At 64.1% G+C, this 16,577-nt stretch overlaps 4 non-coding genes across 4 annotated transcripts; all 4 read right to left on the bottom strand.

The window, feature by feature from the left end:
* Positions 1-3,518: 3,518 nt before the first annotated feature.
* On the bottom strand, positions 3,519-3,637 carry LOC142876637 (5S ribosomal RNA). The gene has a single exon (XR_012923537.1). It is a non-coding gene; the product is annotated as a 5S ribosomal RNA (ribosomal RNA).
* A 3,524-nt stretch (positions 3,638-7,161) lies between these two features.
* On the bottom strand, positions 7,162-7,280 carry LOC142876626 (5S ribosomal RNA). Its single transcript, XR_012923526.1, has one exon. It is a non-coding gene; the product is annotated as a 5S ribosomal RNA (ribosomal RNA).
* A 3,529-nt stretch (positions 7,281-10,809) lies between these two features.
* Positions 10,810-10,928, bottom strand: LOC142876615 (5S ribosomal RNA). Its single transcript, XR_012923514.1, has one exon. It is a non-coding gene; the product is annotated as a 5S ribosomal RNA (ribosomal RNA).
* Positions 10,929-14,453: 3,525 nt separating this feature from the next.
* On the bottom strand, positions 14,454-14,572 carry LOC142876603 (5S ribosomal RNA). The gene has a single exon (XR_012923503.1). It is a non-coding gene; the product is annotated as a 5S ribosomal RNA (ribosomal RNA).
* Positions 14,573-16,577: the final 2,005 nt, after the last annotated feature.

The following is a 16,577-nucleotide window of genomic DNA, read 5'->3' as shown; positions in this document are numbered from 1 at the left end:
GGCGGAGGGCGCCCCTGCCCCGCTCAAGAAGCCGAGCCTCTCTGCGCTTCCCCGCCGCCTCCTCCCGCCCCAGGCCCCGCACCGGCGCTGACCCGCGCCGGGCCGGGCCTGTTGAGTTCACCGGCCGGGTCCGGCGGGCTCCGAGGGACGGGGGTGACAGGCGGGGCGGGGCGGGCAGGGAGCGGTGGGCCGGGGTGGGGGGCTGTCTCTCTATACACACACACACACACACACACACACTCACACTCACACAAGATGCGCCTCCACGGCTGGACTCGCCAAGGTGGAGACCTTCCAGCCCCCTTCCTCTCCTCGCCTGGCCTCCTTCACCTACCCGCCCCCCACCCCCAGCTCGTGGCCGCCCCCGCCGCCGCCGCCGCCGCCGCCGCCGATTGCGCACGCGCGGATCGCCCGCCCTTTGACCCCAGGCAGGGGCCGCCCTCCCCGACAACCCCTTTCAGCTGGGCCCCCCACCCTGTGGGTGGGCTGCCGCCTATTCCCCCGGGCCCCGGGCTGGGGCACAGCGCATGGGGGAGGGGAGCGAGTGTATGGGGCGTCTCTCTCTCTCTCTAGGGATGTGTCCCATGGGTGGGGTGGCGTGGTTTGTGGGGCGCTGAAGAAATCAGTCCCCTCCATCTCCTACCTCTGGAAAACGCCCAAGCCCTTGGAGAACTGCCGGCAACGCGACCGGGGGGGCCGGGACCCTCCTCTGTGTCCTCCTGTGGCCCAGTCCAAGGGGCCGGGGCCTGGGCCTGGCCGGGGCTGCATTGGACCCCGACCACCCTGGCGTGTGGACTCGCTAAAAATCGGCCATTAGATATTGGATTCCAGCTTCATTGAGGTCATTTCACTAATGAGTGCACCGGAAAGAGTTTCCTAATCCATCTGTGAGGGTGGCAACTGAAAGAGAATTTTAAAGCTGACAGAATAGGCGAGGAAAGGCATAGGAGATTTCCACACCCAGTAAGGAAGCCTTTCCCGAAATGGAAGAAAGAAACGAGCAAACAGAAACACCGGTAGCCCGCCAGGATCAGAGTCTGCCCCCGAGAGAAAGTACCCTGACCAGGTTCACCCGTGGGTGGGTGGCGAGCTAGCGGCATTCAGAAGAGCGAGGCCCGCAGTCTGTGCAGAAGACACCTGCACTCGGGTGTGTGTGTGGCGGCACGATTCACAAGCAGCTCCAGATGTTAAGCCAAGGAGAAGCCAGGGAGTTCCCAACGCCCCAGGTGTCCTCAGCCCACGACTGGCTGCTGGGGGAATGCGAAGCCCGGCTCCTTGTCTCAGAGCGGGACAACCAGGAGGTGTGACGTACACCCCGGGGTTCCCAGGAGGATCAGGCTGAAGCTGGGACTTGGCCTGAAAGTGTCCCCTCGCATGGCCACCCCCTTCCCCTTCCTGCTCCTCTACTCCTGGTGCCCCTCCATCCAGGGGCCAGACCTTAAAGAGTCACCCGCAAGAGAATCCTGGTCCCAAAGGAGCCTTCTGGGGGACCCGTGCTGAGAGAGGTTGTGGGCATGGCCCGCTGGGGCTCTGCCCGACCCAGGGCTGAGAGATGCAACCTCCCAGCTCTGGGTCCCTGCAGGGGAAGCGTTGGCAAGCACAGGGCCAGTCCTCCAAAGGCCCAGGTGCAGGGAGCCCAGGCCAAGCAGCCTGTGGAAGAAGCCACCCCGGGAAGACGACTGCAGGCCACGGCCCTTCCCACCTCCTCCTCCTCCTCCTCCTGCTCCTCCACCCCCACCGACCTCCCACCCCCCACCCCCGACATGGCGCAGGGCTCAGAGACACCTCAGACACTTGCTACCCAAAGTGCAAAGGGCATCAGTTGCTCCTCCAAACCCCCCCCCCTGCCCAGCAGACCGCGTCGTCCAGCCAGCCCCCGGGCCTCCCTGGGGTGCCCAGCACAAAAGTGCAGACAACCACCGGACCCTCAATCTCAGTTTTCGGATGTTTTTGCCACTCTAAGGACCCGCAGGCCAGCTGGGCCTTCTGGCAGGACAGAGAGCCCCGGAATCCGACGTGGAGAGCTGGGTGTACGTCCCCACGAGGAGGCGGTCCCCACCTCCGCGGCTCTCCCCTTGCGGGGGGGGGTGAAAGCAGCCACGGGGCCTCGGAGAAGACACCAGGCTGGGCGCCCGCCCCACAGTGGGGGCACGTCCCCCGCAGGCCACTTAGCGACGGCCGCCGGCCGGCGGACGGTTGGGTGGCGCGAGACGCTGCGGCCGCCCTGCTACCGGGTTCCTGGGAGGGCGTCCTGGAACCAGCGTCCACACCAAGCCCTTGGAAGGCCCAGGCGACGGAGGAGCCCCGTCAGGCAGGGGCCGAGGACGGTGACGGCCCGGGCGGGGAGGAGCGTGTCAGGCAGGGGCAGAGGACGGTGACAGGTGACAGGCCGGGCGGGAAGGAGTCAGTCAGGCAGGGGCCGAGGAGGAGACGGGCTGGGTAAGGGTTAGGGTTAGAGTCAGGGCACAAGTCACAATCGCAAAGACCTGGAAGCGACCCGAGTGCCCATCGACCCACGAGTGCGTAAATGAAATGTGGCGCGTGGACACCACGGAGTGCTATTCAGCTAGGAGGAGCAGCGGTGAGAGGGCACCTCTCGTGGTTCTCCTGGCCAGAGCTGGAACCCGTTCCAGTAAGCCAGGTAGCCCAAGAATGGACACACGAGCACCACGTGCTCGCGCTCACCAGCAAATGGGTACGAACCGATGGACACCTAAGTGGACACAGAGGAATCACCTTCATCGGGTGGGTGTCGGGCGGGTGGGGGGAGGGGATGGGCATACACCTCCATTAGGAATGGGGTGGGTGCGCACCGACTGGGGCATGGGCGCACTTGAGGCTCTGACCCGAGGGGGGAGGCTGGGAGAGGGCAACGTACCCGACCTTAACATTGGTACCCCCACAATACGCTGGAACGACATCAGAGGTAAATGAATAAGAACACAGGGGGGAGGGGGGCACGGGCAACACATGTCACCTTAATACTTGGACTCCCATCATCTGCTTGAAAAGAGAGAGAAAAGAAAATGCAATCATAGAGATAAGAGACACTTTTTAAAAATAATGAATCCGAAGAGAAAAGTAAAAGGAGGCCTGTGGAGCAGGTCTGGGTGCGACTCCGGATCCCCCAACATCAGGTGCCACCACCAAAGATTCCTACGTGTAGCCCATAGAACCCCAAAAGCAACGGGACGAGTTCTGGTCACATACTCCCTCCAAATGACATCCTGGCCTTCTTCTGGAACTCCCTCCCCTCTCAGACTCTCAAGGTTTCCTCCAGCGTGTCGGTTCCCACAGAGCAGACCTTTGGTCTGAGACCTGACAGTCCAGAAGCCACGCATGCTGCCGCGTGACGGCGGTGTCGCGGCTTGGGACAAGAGGAGGCCCCACGGTGCGGGCTGGGGCGCCAGGCACCGCGGCGGGCGCTGAGGGTGGGGGTGACCCCCACCCCGGGCCGCCGCCTCGCTCCCAGAGAGGGGACAGAACAAGAGGCAAAACAAAAAAAAAAAAAAAGAAGAAGCCTACGGCACCCGGTATTCCCAGGCGGTCTCCCATCCAAGTACTAACCAGGCCCGACCCTGCTTAGCTTCCGAGACCAGACGAGGTCGGGCGCGTTCAGGGTGGTGTGGCCCTAGACGGCGGAGGGCGCCCCTGCCCCGCTCAAGAAGCCGAGCCTCTCTGCGCTTCCCCGCCGCCTCCTCCCGCCCCAGGCCCCGCACCGGCGCTGACCCGCGCCGGGCCGGGCCTGTTGAGTTCACCGGCCGGGTCCGGCGGGCTCCGAGGGACGGGGGTGACAGGCGGGGCGGGGCGGGCAGGGAGCGGTGGGCCGGGGTGGGGGGCTGTCTCTCTATACACACACACACACACACACACACACTCACACTCACACAAGATGCGCCTCCACGGCTGGACTCGCCAAGGTGGAGACCTTCCAGCCCCCTTCCTCTCCTCGCCTGGCCTCCTTCACCTACCCGCCCCCCACCCCCAGCTCGTGGCCGCCCCCGCCGCCGCCGCCGCCGCCGCCGCCGCCGCCGATTGCGCACGCGCGGATCGCCCGCCCTTTGACCCCAGGCAGGGGCCGCCCTCCCCGACAACCCCTTTCAGCTGGGCCCCCCACCCTGTGGGTGGGCTGCCGCCTATTCCCCCGGGCCCCGGGCTGGGGCACAGCGCATGGGGGAGGGGAGCGAGTGTATGGGGCGTCTCTCTCTCTCTCTAGGGATGTGTCCCATGGGTGGGGTGGCGTGGTTTGTGGGGCGCTGAAGAAATCAGTCCCCTCCATCTCCTACCTCTGGAAAACGCCCAAGCCCTTGGAGAACTGCCGGCAACGCGACCGGGGGGGCCGGGACCCTCCTCTGCGTCCTCCTGTGGCCCAGTCCAAGGGGCCGGGGCCTGGGCCTGGCCGGGGCTGCATTGGACCCCGACCACCCTGGCGTGTGGACTCGCTAAAAATCGGCCATTAGATATTGGATTCCAGCTTCATTGAGGTCATTTCACTAATGAGTGCACCGGAAAGAGTTTCCTAATCCATCTGTGAGGGTGGCAACTGAAAGAGAATTTTAAAGCTGACAGAATAGGCGAGGAAAGGCATAGGAGATTTCCACACCCAGTAAGGAAGCCTTTCCCGAAATGGAAGAAAGAAACGAGCAAACAGAAACACCGGTAGCCCGCCAGGATCAGAGTCTGCCCCCGAGAGAAAGTACCCTGACCAGGTTCACCCGTGGGTGGGTGGCGAGCTAGCGGCATTCAGAAGAGCGAGGCCCGCAGTCTGTGCAGAAGACACCTGCACTCGGGTGTGTGTGTGGCGGCACGATTCACAAGCAGCTCCAGATGTTAAGCCAAGGAGAAGCCAGGGAGTTCCCAACGCCCCAGGTGTCCTCAGCCCACGACTGGCTGCTGGGGGAATGCGAAGCCCGGCTCCTTGTCTCAGAGCGGGACAACCAGGAGGTGTGACGTACACCCCGGGGTTCCCAGGAGGATCAGGCTGAAGCTGGGACTTGGCCTGAAAGTGTCCCCTCGCATGGCCACCCCCTTCCCCTTCCTGCTCCTCTACTCCTGGTGCCCCTCCATCCAGGGGCCAGACCTTAAAGAGTCACCCGCAAGAGAATCCTGGTCCCAAAGGAGCCTTCTGGGGGACCCGTGCTGAGAGAGGTTGTGGGCATGGCCCGCTGGGGCTCTGCCCGACCCAGGGCTGAGAGATGCAACCTCCCAGCTCTGGGTCCCTGCAGGGGAAGCGTTGGCAAGCACAGGGCCAGTCCTCCAAAGGCCCAGGTGCAGGGAGCCCAGGCCAAGCAGCCTGTGGAAGAAGCCACCCCGGGAAGACGACTGCAGGCCACGGCCCTTCCCACCTCCTCCTCCTCCTCCTCCTGCTCCTCCACCCCCACCGACCTCCCACCCCCCACCCCCGACATGGCGCAGGGCTCAGAGACACCTCAGACACTTGCTACCCAAAGTGCAAAGGGCATCAGTTGCTCCTCCAAACCCCCCCCCCTGCCCAGCAGACCGCGTCGTCCAGCCAGCCCCCGGGCCTCCCTGGGGTGCCCAGCACAAAAGTGCAGACAACCACCGGACCCTCAATCTCAGTTTTCGGATGTTTTTGCCACTCTAAGGACCCGCAGGCCAGCTGGGCCTTCTGGCAGGACAGAGAGCCCCGGAATCCGACGTGGAGAGCTGGGTGTACGTCCCCACGAGGAGGCGGTCCCCACCTCCGCGGCTCTCCCCTTGCGGGGGGGGGTGAAAGCAGCCACGGGGCCTCGGAGAAGACACCAGGCTGGGCGCCCGCCCCACAGTGGGGGCACGTCCCCCGCAGGCCACTTAGCGACGGCCGCCGGCCGGCGGACGGTTGGGTGGCGCGAGACGCTGCGGCCGCCCTGCTACCGGGTTCCTGGGAGGGCGTCCTGGAACCAGCGTCCACACCAAGCCCTTGGAAGGCCCAGGCGACGGAGGAGCCCCGTCAGGCAGGGGCCGAGGACGGTGACGGCCCGGGCGGGGAGGAGCGTGTCAGGCAGGGGCAGAGGACGGTGACAGGTGACAGGCCGGGCGGGAAGGAGTCAGTCAGGCAGGGGCCGAGGAGGAGACGGGCTGGGTAAGGGTTAGGGTTAGAGTCAGGGCACAAGTCACAATCGCAAAGACCTGGAAGCGACCCGAGTGCCCATCGACCCACGAGTGCGTAAATGAAATGTGGCGCGTGGACACCACGGAGTGCTATTCAGCTAGGAGGAGCAGCGGTGAGAGGGCACCTCTCGTGGTTCTCCTGGCCAGAGCTGGAACCCGTTCCAGTAAGCCAGGTAGCCCAAGAATGGACACACGAGCACCACGTGCTCGCGCTCACCAGCAAATGGGTACGAACCGATGGACACCTAAGTGGACACAGAGGAATCACCTTCATCGGGTGGGTGTCGGGCGGGTGGGGGGAGGGGATGGGCATACACCTCCATTAGGAATGGGGTGGGTGCGCACCGACTGGGGGATGGGCGCACTTGAGGCTCTGACCCGAGGGGGGAGGCAGGGAGAGGGCAACGTACCCGACCCTAACATTGGTACCCCCACAATACGCTGGAACGACATCAGAGGTAAATGAATAAGAACACAGGGGGGAGGGGGGCACGGGCAACACATGTCACCTTAATACTTGGACTCCCATCATCTGCTTGAAAAGAGAGAGAAAAGAAAATGCAATCATAGAGATAAGAGACACTTTTTAAAAATAATGAATCCGAAGAGAAAAGTAAAAGGAGGCCTGTGGAGCAGGTCTGGGTGCGACTCCGGATCCCCCAACATCAGGTGCCACCACCAAAGATTCCTACGTGTAGCCCATAGAACCCCAAAAGCAACGGGACGAGTTCTGGTCACATACTCCCTCCAAATGACATCCTGGCCTTCTTCTGGAACTCCCTCCCCTCTCAGACTCTCAAGGTTTCCTCCAGCGTGTCGGTTCCCACAGAGCAGACCTTTGGTCTGAGACCTGACAGTCCAGAAGCCACGCATGCTGCCGCGTGACGGCGGTGTCGCGGCTTGGGACAAGAGGAGGCCCCACGGTGCGGGCTGGGGCGCCAGGCACCGCGGCGGGCGCTGAGGGTGGGGGTGACCCCCACCCCGGGCCGCCGCCTCGCTCCCAGAGAGGGGACAGAACAAGAGGCAAAACAAAAAAAAAAAAAAAGAAGAAGCCTACGGCACCCGGTATTCCCAGGCGGTCTCCCATCCAAGTACTAACCAGGCCCGACCCTGCTTAGCTTCCGAGACCAGACGAGGTCGGGCGCGTTCAGGGTGGTGTGGCCCTAGACGGCGGAGGGCGCCCCTGCCCCGCTCAAGAAGCCGAGCCTCTCTGCGCTTCCCCGCCGCCTCCTCCCGCCCCAGGCCCCGCACCGGCGCTGACCCGCGCCGGGCCGGGCCTGTTGAGTTCACCGGCCGGGTCCGGCGGGCTCCGAGGGACGGGGGTGACAGGCGGGGCGGGGCGGGCAGGGAGCGGTGGGCCGGGGTGGGGGGCTGTCTCTCTATACACACACACACACACACACACACACACTCACACTCACACAAGATGCGCCTCCACGGCTGGACTCGCCAAGGTGGAGACCTTCCAGCCCCCTTCCTCTCCTCGCCTGGCCTCCTTCACCTACCCGCCCCCCACCCCCAGCTCGTGGCCGCCCCCGCCGCCGCCGCCGCCGCCGCCGCCGCCGCCGCCGATTGCGCACGCGCGGATCGCCCGCCCTTTGACCCCAGGCAGGGGCCGCCCTCCCCGACAACCCCTTTCAGCTGGGCCCCCCACCCTGTGGGTGGGCTGCCGCCTATTCCCCCGGGCCCCGGGCTGGGGCACAGCGCATGGGGGAGGGGAGCGAGTGTATGGGGCGTCTCTCTCTCTCTCTAGGGATGTGTCCCATGGGTGGGGTGGCGTGGTTTGTGGGGCGCTGAAGAAATCAGTCCCCTCCATCTCCTACCTCTGGAAAACGCCCAAGCCCTTGGAGAACTGCCGGCAACGCGACCGGGGGGGCCGGGACCCTCCTCTGCGTCCTCCTGTGGCCCAGTCCAAGGGGCCGGGGCCTGGGCCTGGCCGGGGCTGCATTGGACCCCGACCACCCTGGCGTGTGGACTCGCTAAAAATCGGCCATTAGATATTGGATTCCAGCTTCATTGAGGTCATTTCACTAATGAGTGCACCGGAAAGAGTTTCCTAATCCATCTGTGAGGGTGGCAACTGAAAGAGAATTTTAAAGCTGACAGAATAGGCGAGGAAAGGCATAGGAGATTTCCACACCCAGTAAGGAAGCCTTTCCCGAAATGGAAGAAAGAAACGAGCAAACAGAAACACCGGTAGCCCGCCAGGATCAGAGTCTGCCCCCGAGAGAAAGTACCCTGACCAGGTTCACCCGTGGGTGGGTGGCGAGCTAGCGGCATTCAGAAGAGCGAGGCCCGCAGTCTGTGCAGAAGACACCTGCACTCGGGTGTGTGTGTGGCGGCACGATTCACAAGCAGCTCCAGATGTTAAGCCAAGGAGAAGCCAGGGAGTTCCCAACGCCCCAGGTGTCCTCAGCCCACGACTGGCTGCTGGGGGAATGCGAAGCCCGGCTCCTTGTCTCAGAGCGGGACAACCAGGAGGTGTGACGTACACCCCGGGGTTCCCAGGAGGATCAGGCTGAAGCTGGGACTTGGCCTGAAAGTGTCCCCTCGCATGGCCACCCCCTTCCCCTTCCTGCTCCTCTACTCCTGGTGCCCCTCCATCCAGGGGCCAGACCTTAAAGAGTCACCCGCAAGAGAATCCTGGTCCCAAAGGAGCCTTCTGGGGGACCCGTGCTGAGAGAGGTTGTGGGCATGGCCCGCTGGGGCTCTGCCCGACCCAGGGCTGAGAGATGCAACCTCCCAGCTCTGGGTCCCTGCAGGGGAAGCGTTGGCAAGCACAGGGCCAGTCCTCCAAAGGCCCAGGTGCAGGGAGCCCAGGCCAAGCAGCCTGTGGAAGAAGCCACCCCGGGAAGACGACTGCAGGCCACGGCCCTTCCCACCTCCTCCTCCTCCTCCTCCTGCTCCTCCACCCCCACCGACCTCCCACCCCCCACCCCCGACATGGCGCAGGGCTCAGAGACACCTCAGACACTTGCTACCCAAAGTGCAAAGGGCATCAGTTGCTCCTCCAAACCCCCCCCCCTGCCCAGCAGACCGCGTCGTCCAGCCAGCCCCCGGGCCTCCCTGGGGTGCCCAGCACAAAAGTGCAGACAACCACCGGACCCTCAATCTCAGTTTTCGGATGTTTTTGCCACTCTAAGGACCCGCAGGCCAGCTGGGCCTTCTGGCAGGACAGAGAGCCCCGGAATCCGACGTGGAGAGCTGGGTGTACGTCCCCACGAGGAGGCGGTCCCCACCTCCGCGGCTCTCCCCTTGCGGGGGGGGGTGAAAGCAGCCACGGGGCCTCGGAGAAGACACCAGGCTGGGCGCCCGCCCCACAGTGGGGGCACGTCCCCCGCAGGCCACTTAGCGACAGCCGCCGGCCGGCGGACGGTTGGGTGGCGCGAGACGCTGCGGCCGCCCTGCTACCGGGTTCCTGGGAGGGCGTCCTGGAACCAGCGTCCACACCAAGCCCTTGGAAGGCCCAGGCGACGGAGGAGCCCCGTCAGGCAGGGGCCGAGGACGGTGACGGCCCGGGCGGGGAGGAGCGTGTCAGGCAGGGGCAGAGGACGGTGACAGGTGACAGGCCGGGCGGGAAGGAGTCAGTCAGGCAGGGGCCGAGGAGGAGACGGGCTGGGTAAGGGTTAGGGTTAGAGTCAGGGCACAAGTCACAATCGCAAAGACCTGGAAGCGACCCGAGTGCCCATCGACCCACGAGTGCGTAAATGAAATGTGGCGCGTGGACACCACGGAGTGCTATTCAGCTAGGAGGAGCAGCGGTGAGAGGGCACCTCTCGTGGTTCTCCTGGCCAGAGCTGGAACCCGTTCCAGTAAGCCAGGTAGCCCAAGAATGGACACACGAGCACCACGTGCTCGCGCTCACCAGCAAATGGGTACGAACCGATGGACACCTAAGTGGACACAGAGGAATCACCTTCATCGGGTGGGTGTCGGGCGGGTGGGGGGAGGGGATGGGCATACACCTCCATTAGGAATGGGGTGGGTGCGCACCGACTGGGGCATGGGCGCACTTGAGGCTCTGACCCGAGGGGGGAGGCTGGGAGAGGGCAACGTACCCGACCTTAACATTGGTACCCCCACAATACGCTGGAACGACATCAGAGGTAAATGAATAAGAACACAGGGGGGAGGGGGGCACGGGCAACACATGTCACCTTAATACTTGGACTCCCATCATCTGCTTGAAAAGAGAGAGAAAAGAAAATGCAATCATAGAGATAAGAGACACTTTTTAAAAATAATGAATCCGAAGAGAAAAGTAAAAGGAGGCCTGTGGAGCAGGTCTGGGTGCGACTCCGGATCCCCCAACATCAGGTGCCACCACCAAAGATTCCTACGTGTAGCCCATAGAACCCCAAAAGCAACGGGACGAGTTCTGGTCACATACTCCCTCCAAATGACATCCTGGCCTTCTTCTGGAACTCCCTCCCCTCTCAGACTCTCAAGGTTTCCTCCAGCGTGTCGGTTCCCACAGAGCAGACCTTTGGTCTGAGACCTGACAGTCCAGAAGCCACGCATGCTGCCGCGTGACGGCGGTGTCGCGGCTTGGGACAAGAGGAGGCCCCACGGTGCGGGCTGGGGCGCCAGGCACCGCGGCGGGCGCTGAGGGTGGGGGTGACCCCCACCCCGGGCCGCCGCCTCGCTCCCAGAGAGGGGACAGAACAAGAGGCAAAACAAAAAAAAAAAAAAAGAAGAAGCCTACGGCACCCGGTATTCCCAGGCGGTCTCCCATCCAAGTACTAACCAGGCCCGACCCTGCTTAGCTTCCGAGACCAGACGAGGTCGGGCGCGTTCAGGGTGGTGTGGCCCTAGACGGCGGAGGGCGCCCCTGCCCCGCTCAAGAAGCCGAGCCTCTCTGCGCTTCCCCGCCGCCTCCTCCCGCCCCAGGCCCCGCACCGGCGCTGACCCGCGCCGGGCCGGGCCTGTTGAGTTCACCGGCCGGGTCCGGCGGGCTCCGAGGGACGGGGGTGACAGGCGGGGCGGGGCGGGCAGGGAGCGGTGGGCCGGGGTGGGGGGCTGTCTCTCTATACACACACACACACACACACACACACTCACACTCACACAAGATGCGCCTCCACGGCTGGACTCGCCAAGGTGGAGACCTTCCAGCCCCCTTCCTCTCCTCGCCTGGCCTCCTTCACCTACCCGCCCCCCACCCCCAGCTCGTGGCCGCCCCCGCCGCCGCCGCCGCCGCCGCCGCCGCCGCCGATTGCGCACGCGCGGATCGCCCGCCCTTTGACCCCAGGCAGGGGCCGCCCTCCCCGACAACCCCTTTCAGCTGGGCCCCCCACCCTGTGGGTGGGCTGCCGCCTATTCCCCCGGGCCCCGGGCTGGGGCACAGCGCATGGGGGAGGGGAGCGAGTGTATGGGGCGTCTCTCTCTCTCTCTAGGGATGTGTCCCATGGGTGGGGTGGCGTGGTTTGTGGGGCGCTGAAGAAATCAGTCCCCTCCATCTCCTACCTCTGGAAAACGCCCAAGCCCTTGGAGAACTGCCGGCAACGCGACCGGGGGGGCCGGGACCCTCCTCTGCGTCCTCCTGTGGCCCAGTCCAAGGGGCCGGGGCCTGGGCCTGGCCGGGGCTGCATTGGACCCCGACCACCCTGGCGTGTGGACTCGCTAAAAATCGGCCATTAGATATTGGATTCCAGCTTCATTGAGGTCATTTCACTAATGAGTGCACCGGAAAGAGTTTCCTAATCCATCTGTGAGGGTGGCAACTGAAAGAGAATTTTAAAGCTGACAGAATAGGCGAGGAAAGGCATAGGAGATTTCCACACCCAGTAAGGAAGCCTTTCCCGAAATGGAAGAAAGAAACGAGCAAACAGAAACACCGGTAGCCCGCCAGGATCAGAGTCTGCCCCCGAGAGAAAGTACCCTGACCAGGTTCACCCGTGGGTGGGTGGCGAGCTAGCGGCATTCAGAAGAGCGAGGCCCGCAGTCTGTGCAGAAGACACCTGCACTCGGGTGTGTGTGTGGCGGCACGATTCACAAGCAGCTCCAGATGTTAAGCCAAGGAGAAGCCAGGGAGTTCCCAACGCCCCAGGTGTCCTCAGCCCACGACTGGCTGCTGGGGGAATGCGAAGCCCGGCTCCTTGTCTCAGAGCGGGACAACCAGGAGGTGTGACGTACACCCCGGGGTTCCCAGGAGGATCAGGCTGAAGCTGGGACTTGGCCTGAAAGTGTCCCCTCGCATGGCCACCCCCTTCCCCTTCCTGCTCCTCTACTCCTGGTGCCCCTCCATCCAGGGGCCAGACCTTAAAGAGTCACCCGCAAGAGAATCCTGGTCCCAAAGGAGCCTTCTGGGGGACCCGTGCTGAGAGAGGTTGTGGGCATGGCCCGCTGGGGCTCTGCCCGACCCAGGGCTGAGAGATGCAACCTCCCAGCTCTGGGTCCCTGCAGGGGAAGCGTTGGCAAGCACAGGGCCAGTCCTCCAAAGGCCCAGGTGCAGGGAGCCCAGGCCAAGCAGCCTGTGGAAGAAGCCACCCCGGGAAGACGACTGCAGGCCACGGCCCTTCCCACCTCCTCCTCCTCCTCCTCCTGCTCCTCCACCCCCACCGACCTCCCACCCCCCACCCCCGACATGGCGCAGGGCTCAGAGACACCTCAGACACTTGCTACCCAAAGTGCAAAGGGCATCAGTTGCTCCTCCAAACCCCCCCCCCCTGCCCAGCAGACCGCGTCGTCCAGCCAGCCCCCGGGCCTCCCTGGGGTGCCCAGCACAAAAGTGCAGACAACCACCGGACCCTCAATCTCAGTTTTCGGATGTTTTTGCCACTCTAAGGACCCGCAGGCCAGCTGGGCCTTCTGGCAGGACAGAGAGCCCCGGAATCCGACGTGGAGAGCTGGGTGTACGTCCCCACGAGGAGGCGGTCCCCACCTCCGCGGCTCTCCCCTTGCGGGGGGGGGTGAAAGCAGCCACGGGGCCTCGGAGAAGACACCAGGCTGGGCGCCCGCCCCACAGTGGGGGCACGTCCCCCGCAGGCCACTTAGCGACGGCCGCCGGCCGGCGGACGGTTGGGTGGCGCGAGACGCTGCGGCCGCCCTGCTACCGGGTTCCTGGGAGGGCGTCCTGGAACCAGCGTCCACACCAAGCCCTTGGAAGGCCCAGGCGACGGAGGAGCCCCGTCAGGCAGGGGCCGAGGACGGTGACGGCCCGGGCGGGGAGGAGCGTGTCAGGCAGGGGCAGAGGACGGTGACAGGTGACAGGCCGGGCGGGAAGGAGTCAGTCAGGCAGGGGCCGAGGAGGAGACGGGCTGGGTAAGGGTTAGGGTTAGAGTCAGGGCACAAGTCACAATCGCAAAGACCTGGAAGCGACCCGAGTGCCCATCGACCCACGAGTGCGTAAATGAAATGTGGCGCGTGGACACCACGGAGTGCTATTCAGCTAGGAGGAGCAGCGGTGAGAGGGCACCTCTCGTGGTTCTCCTGGCCAGAGCTGGAACCCGTTCCAGTAAGCCAGGTAGCCCAAGAATGGACACACGAGCACCACGTGCTCGCGCTCACCAGCAAATGGGTACGAACCGATGGACACCTAAGTGGACACAGAGGAATCACCTTCATCGGGTGGGTGTCGGGCGGGTGGGGGGAGGGGATGGGCATACACCTCCATTAGGAATGGGGTGGGTGCGCACCGACTGGGGCATGGGCGCACTTGAGGCTCTGACCCGAGGGGGGAGGCTGGGAGAGGGCAACGTACCCGACCTTAACATTGGTACCCCCACAATACGCTGGAACGACATCAGAGGTAAATGAATAAGAACACAGGGGGGAGGGGGGCACGGGCAACACATGTCACCTTAATACTTGGACTCCCATCATCTGCTTGAAAAGAGAGAGAAAAGAAAATGCAATCATAGAGATAAGAGACACTTTTTAAAAATAATGAATCCGAAGAGAAAAGTAAAAGGAGGCCTGTGGAGCAGGTCTGGGTGCGACTCCGGATCCCCCAACATCAGGTGCCACCACCAAAGATTCCTACGTGTAGCCCATAGAACCCCAAAAGCAACGGGACGAGTTCTGGTCACATACTCCCTCCAAATGACATCCTGGCCTTCTTCTGGAACTCCCTCCCCTCTCAGACTCTCAAGGTTTCCTCCAGCGTGTCGGTTCCCACAGAGCAGACCTTTGGTCTGAGACCTGACAGTCCAGAAGCCACGCATGCTGCCGCGTGACGGCGGTGTCGCGGCTTGGGACAAGAGGAGGCCCCACGGTGCGGGCTGGGGCGCCAGGCACCGCGGCGGGCGCTGAGGGTGGGGGTGACCCCCACCCCGGGCCGCCGCCTCGCTCCCAGAGAGGGGACAGAACAAGAGGCAAAACAAAAAAAAAAAAAAAGAAGAAGCCTACGGCACCCGGTATTCCCAGGCGGTCTCCCATCCAAGTACTAACCAGGCCCGACCCTGCTTAGCTTCCGAGACCAGACGAGGTCGGGCGCGTTCAGGGTGGTGTGGCCCTAGACGGCGGAGGGCGCCCCTGCCCCGCTCAAGAAGCCGAGCCTCTCTGCGCTTCCCCGCCGCCTCCTCCCGCCCCAGGCCCCGCACCGGCGCTGACCCGCGCCGGGCCGGGCCTGTTGAGTTCACCGGCCGGGTCCGGCGGGCTCCGAGGGACGGGGGTGACAGGCGGGGCGGGGCGGGCAGGGAGCGGTGGGCCGGGGTGGGGGGCTGTCTCTCTATACACACACACACACACACACACACACTCACACTCACACAAGATGCGCCTCCACGGCTGGACTCGCCAAGGTGGAGACCTTCCAGCCCCCTTCCTCTCCTCGCCTGGCCTCCTTCACCTACCCGCCCCCCACCCCCAGCTCGTGGCCGCCCCCGCCGCCGCCGCCGCCGCCGCCGCCGCCGCCGCCGCCGCCGCCGATTGCGCACGCGCGGATCGCCCGCCCTTTGACCCCAGGCAGGGGCCGCCCTCCCCGACAACCCCTTTCAGCTGGGCCCCCCACCCTGTGGGTGGGCTGCCGCCTATTCCCCCGGGCCCCGGGCTGGGGCACAGCGCATGGGGGAGGGGAGCGAGTGTATGGGGCGTCTCTCTCTCTCTCTAGGGATGTGTCCCATGGGTGGGGTGGCGTGGTTTGTGGGGCGCTGAAGAAATCAGTCCCCTCCATCTCCTACCTCTGGAAAACGCCCAAGCCCTTGGAGAACTGCCGGCAACGCGACCGGGGGGGCCGGGACCCTCCTCTGCGTCCTCCTGTGGCCCAGTCCAAGGGGCCGGGGCCTGGGCCTGGCCGGGGCTGCATTGGACCCCGACCACCCTGGCGTGTGGACTCGCTAAAAATCGGCCATTAGATATTGGATTCCAGCTTCATTGAGGTCATTTCACTAATGAGTGCACCGGAAAGAGTTTCCTAATCCATCTGTGAGGGTGGCAACTGAAAGAGAATTTTAAAGCTGACAGAATAGGCGAGGAAAGGCATAGGAGATTTCCACACCCAGTAAGGAAGCCTTTCCCGAAATGGAAGAAAGAAACGAGCAAACAGAAACACCGGTAGCCCGCCAGGATCAGAGTCTGCCCCCGAGAGAAAGTACCCTGACCAGGTTCACCCGTGGGTGGGTGGCGAGCTAGCGGCATTCAGAAGAGCGAGGCCCGCAGTCTGTGCAGAAGACACCTGCACTCGGGTGTGTGTGTGGCGGCACGATTCACAAGCAGCTCCAGATGTTAAGCCAAGGAGAAGCCAGGGAGTTCCCAACGCCCCAGGTGTCCTCAGCCCACGACTGGCTGCTGGGGGAATGCGAAGCCCGGCTCCTTGTCTCAGAGCGGGACAACCAGGAGGTGTGACGTACACCCCGGGGTTCCCAGGAGGATCAGGCTGAAGCTGGGACTTGGCCTGAAAGTGTCCCCTCGCATGGCCACCCCCTTCCCCTTCCTGCTCCTCTACTCCTGGTGCCCCTCCATCCAGGGGCCAGACCTTAAAGAGTCACCCGCAAGAGAATCCTGGTCCCAAAGGAGCCTTCTGGGGGACCCGTGCTGAGAGAGGTTGTGGGCATGGCCCGCTGGGGCTCTGCCCGACCCAGGGCTGAGAGATGCAACCTCCCAGCTCTGGGTCCCTGCAGGGGAAGCGTTGGCAAGCACAGGGCCAGTCCTCCAAAGGCCCAGGTGCAGGGAGCCCAGGCCAAGCAGCCTGTGGAAGAAGCCACCCCGGGAAGACGACTGCAGGCCACGGCCCTTCCCACCTCCTCCTCCTCCTCCTCCTGCTCCTCCACCCCCACCGACCTCCCACCCCCCACCCCCGACATGGCGCAGGGCTCAGAGACACCTCAGACACTTGCTACCCAAAGTGCAAAGGGCATCAGTTGCTCCTCCAAACCCCCCCCCCCTGCCCAGCAGACCGCGTCGTCCAGCCAGCCCCCGGGCCTCCCTGGGGTGCCCAGCACAAAAGTGCAGACAACCACCGGACCCTCAATCTCAGTTTTCGGATGTTTTTGCCACTCTAAGGACCCGCAGGCCAGCTGGGCCTT

The sequence above is a fragment of the Microcebus murinus genome, chromosome 15 (assembly GCF_040939455.1).
Source record: "Microcebus murinus isolate Inina chromosome 15, M.murinus_Inina_mat1.0, whole genome shotgun sequence".
NCBI classification, from domain to species: Eukaryota; Metazoa; Chordata; class Mammalia; order Primates; family Cheirogaleidae; genus Microcebus; species Microcebus murinus.
The sequence above is the reverse complement of the archived record's forward strand: the minus strand, read 5'-3'. Positions and strand labels throughout refer to the sequence as shown.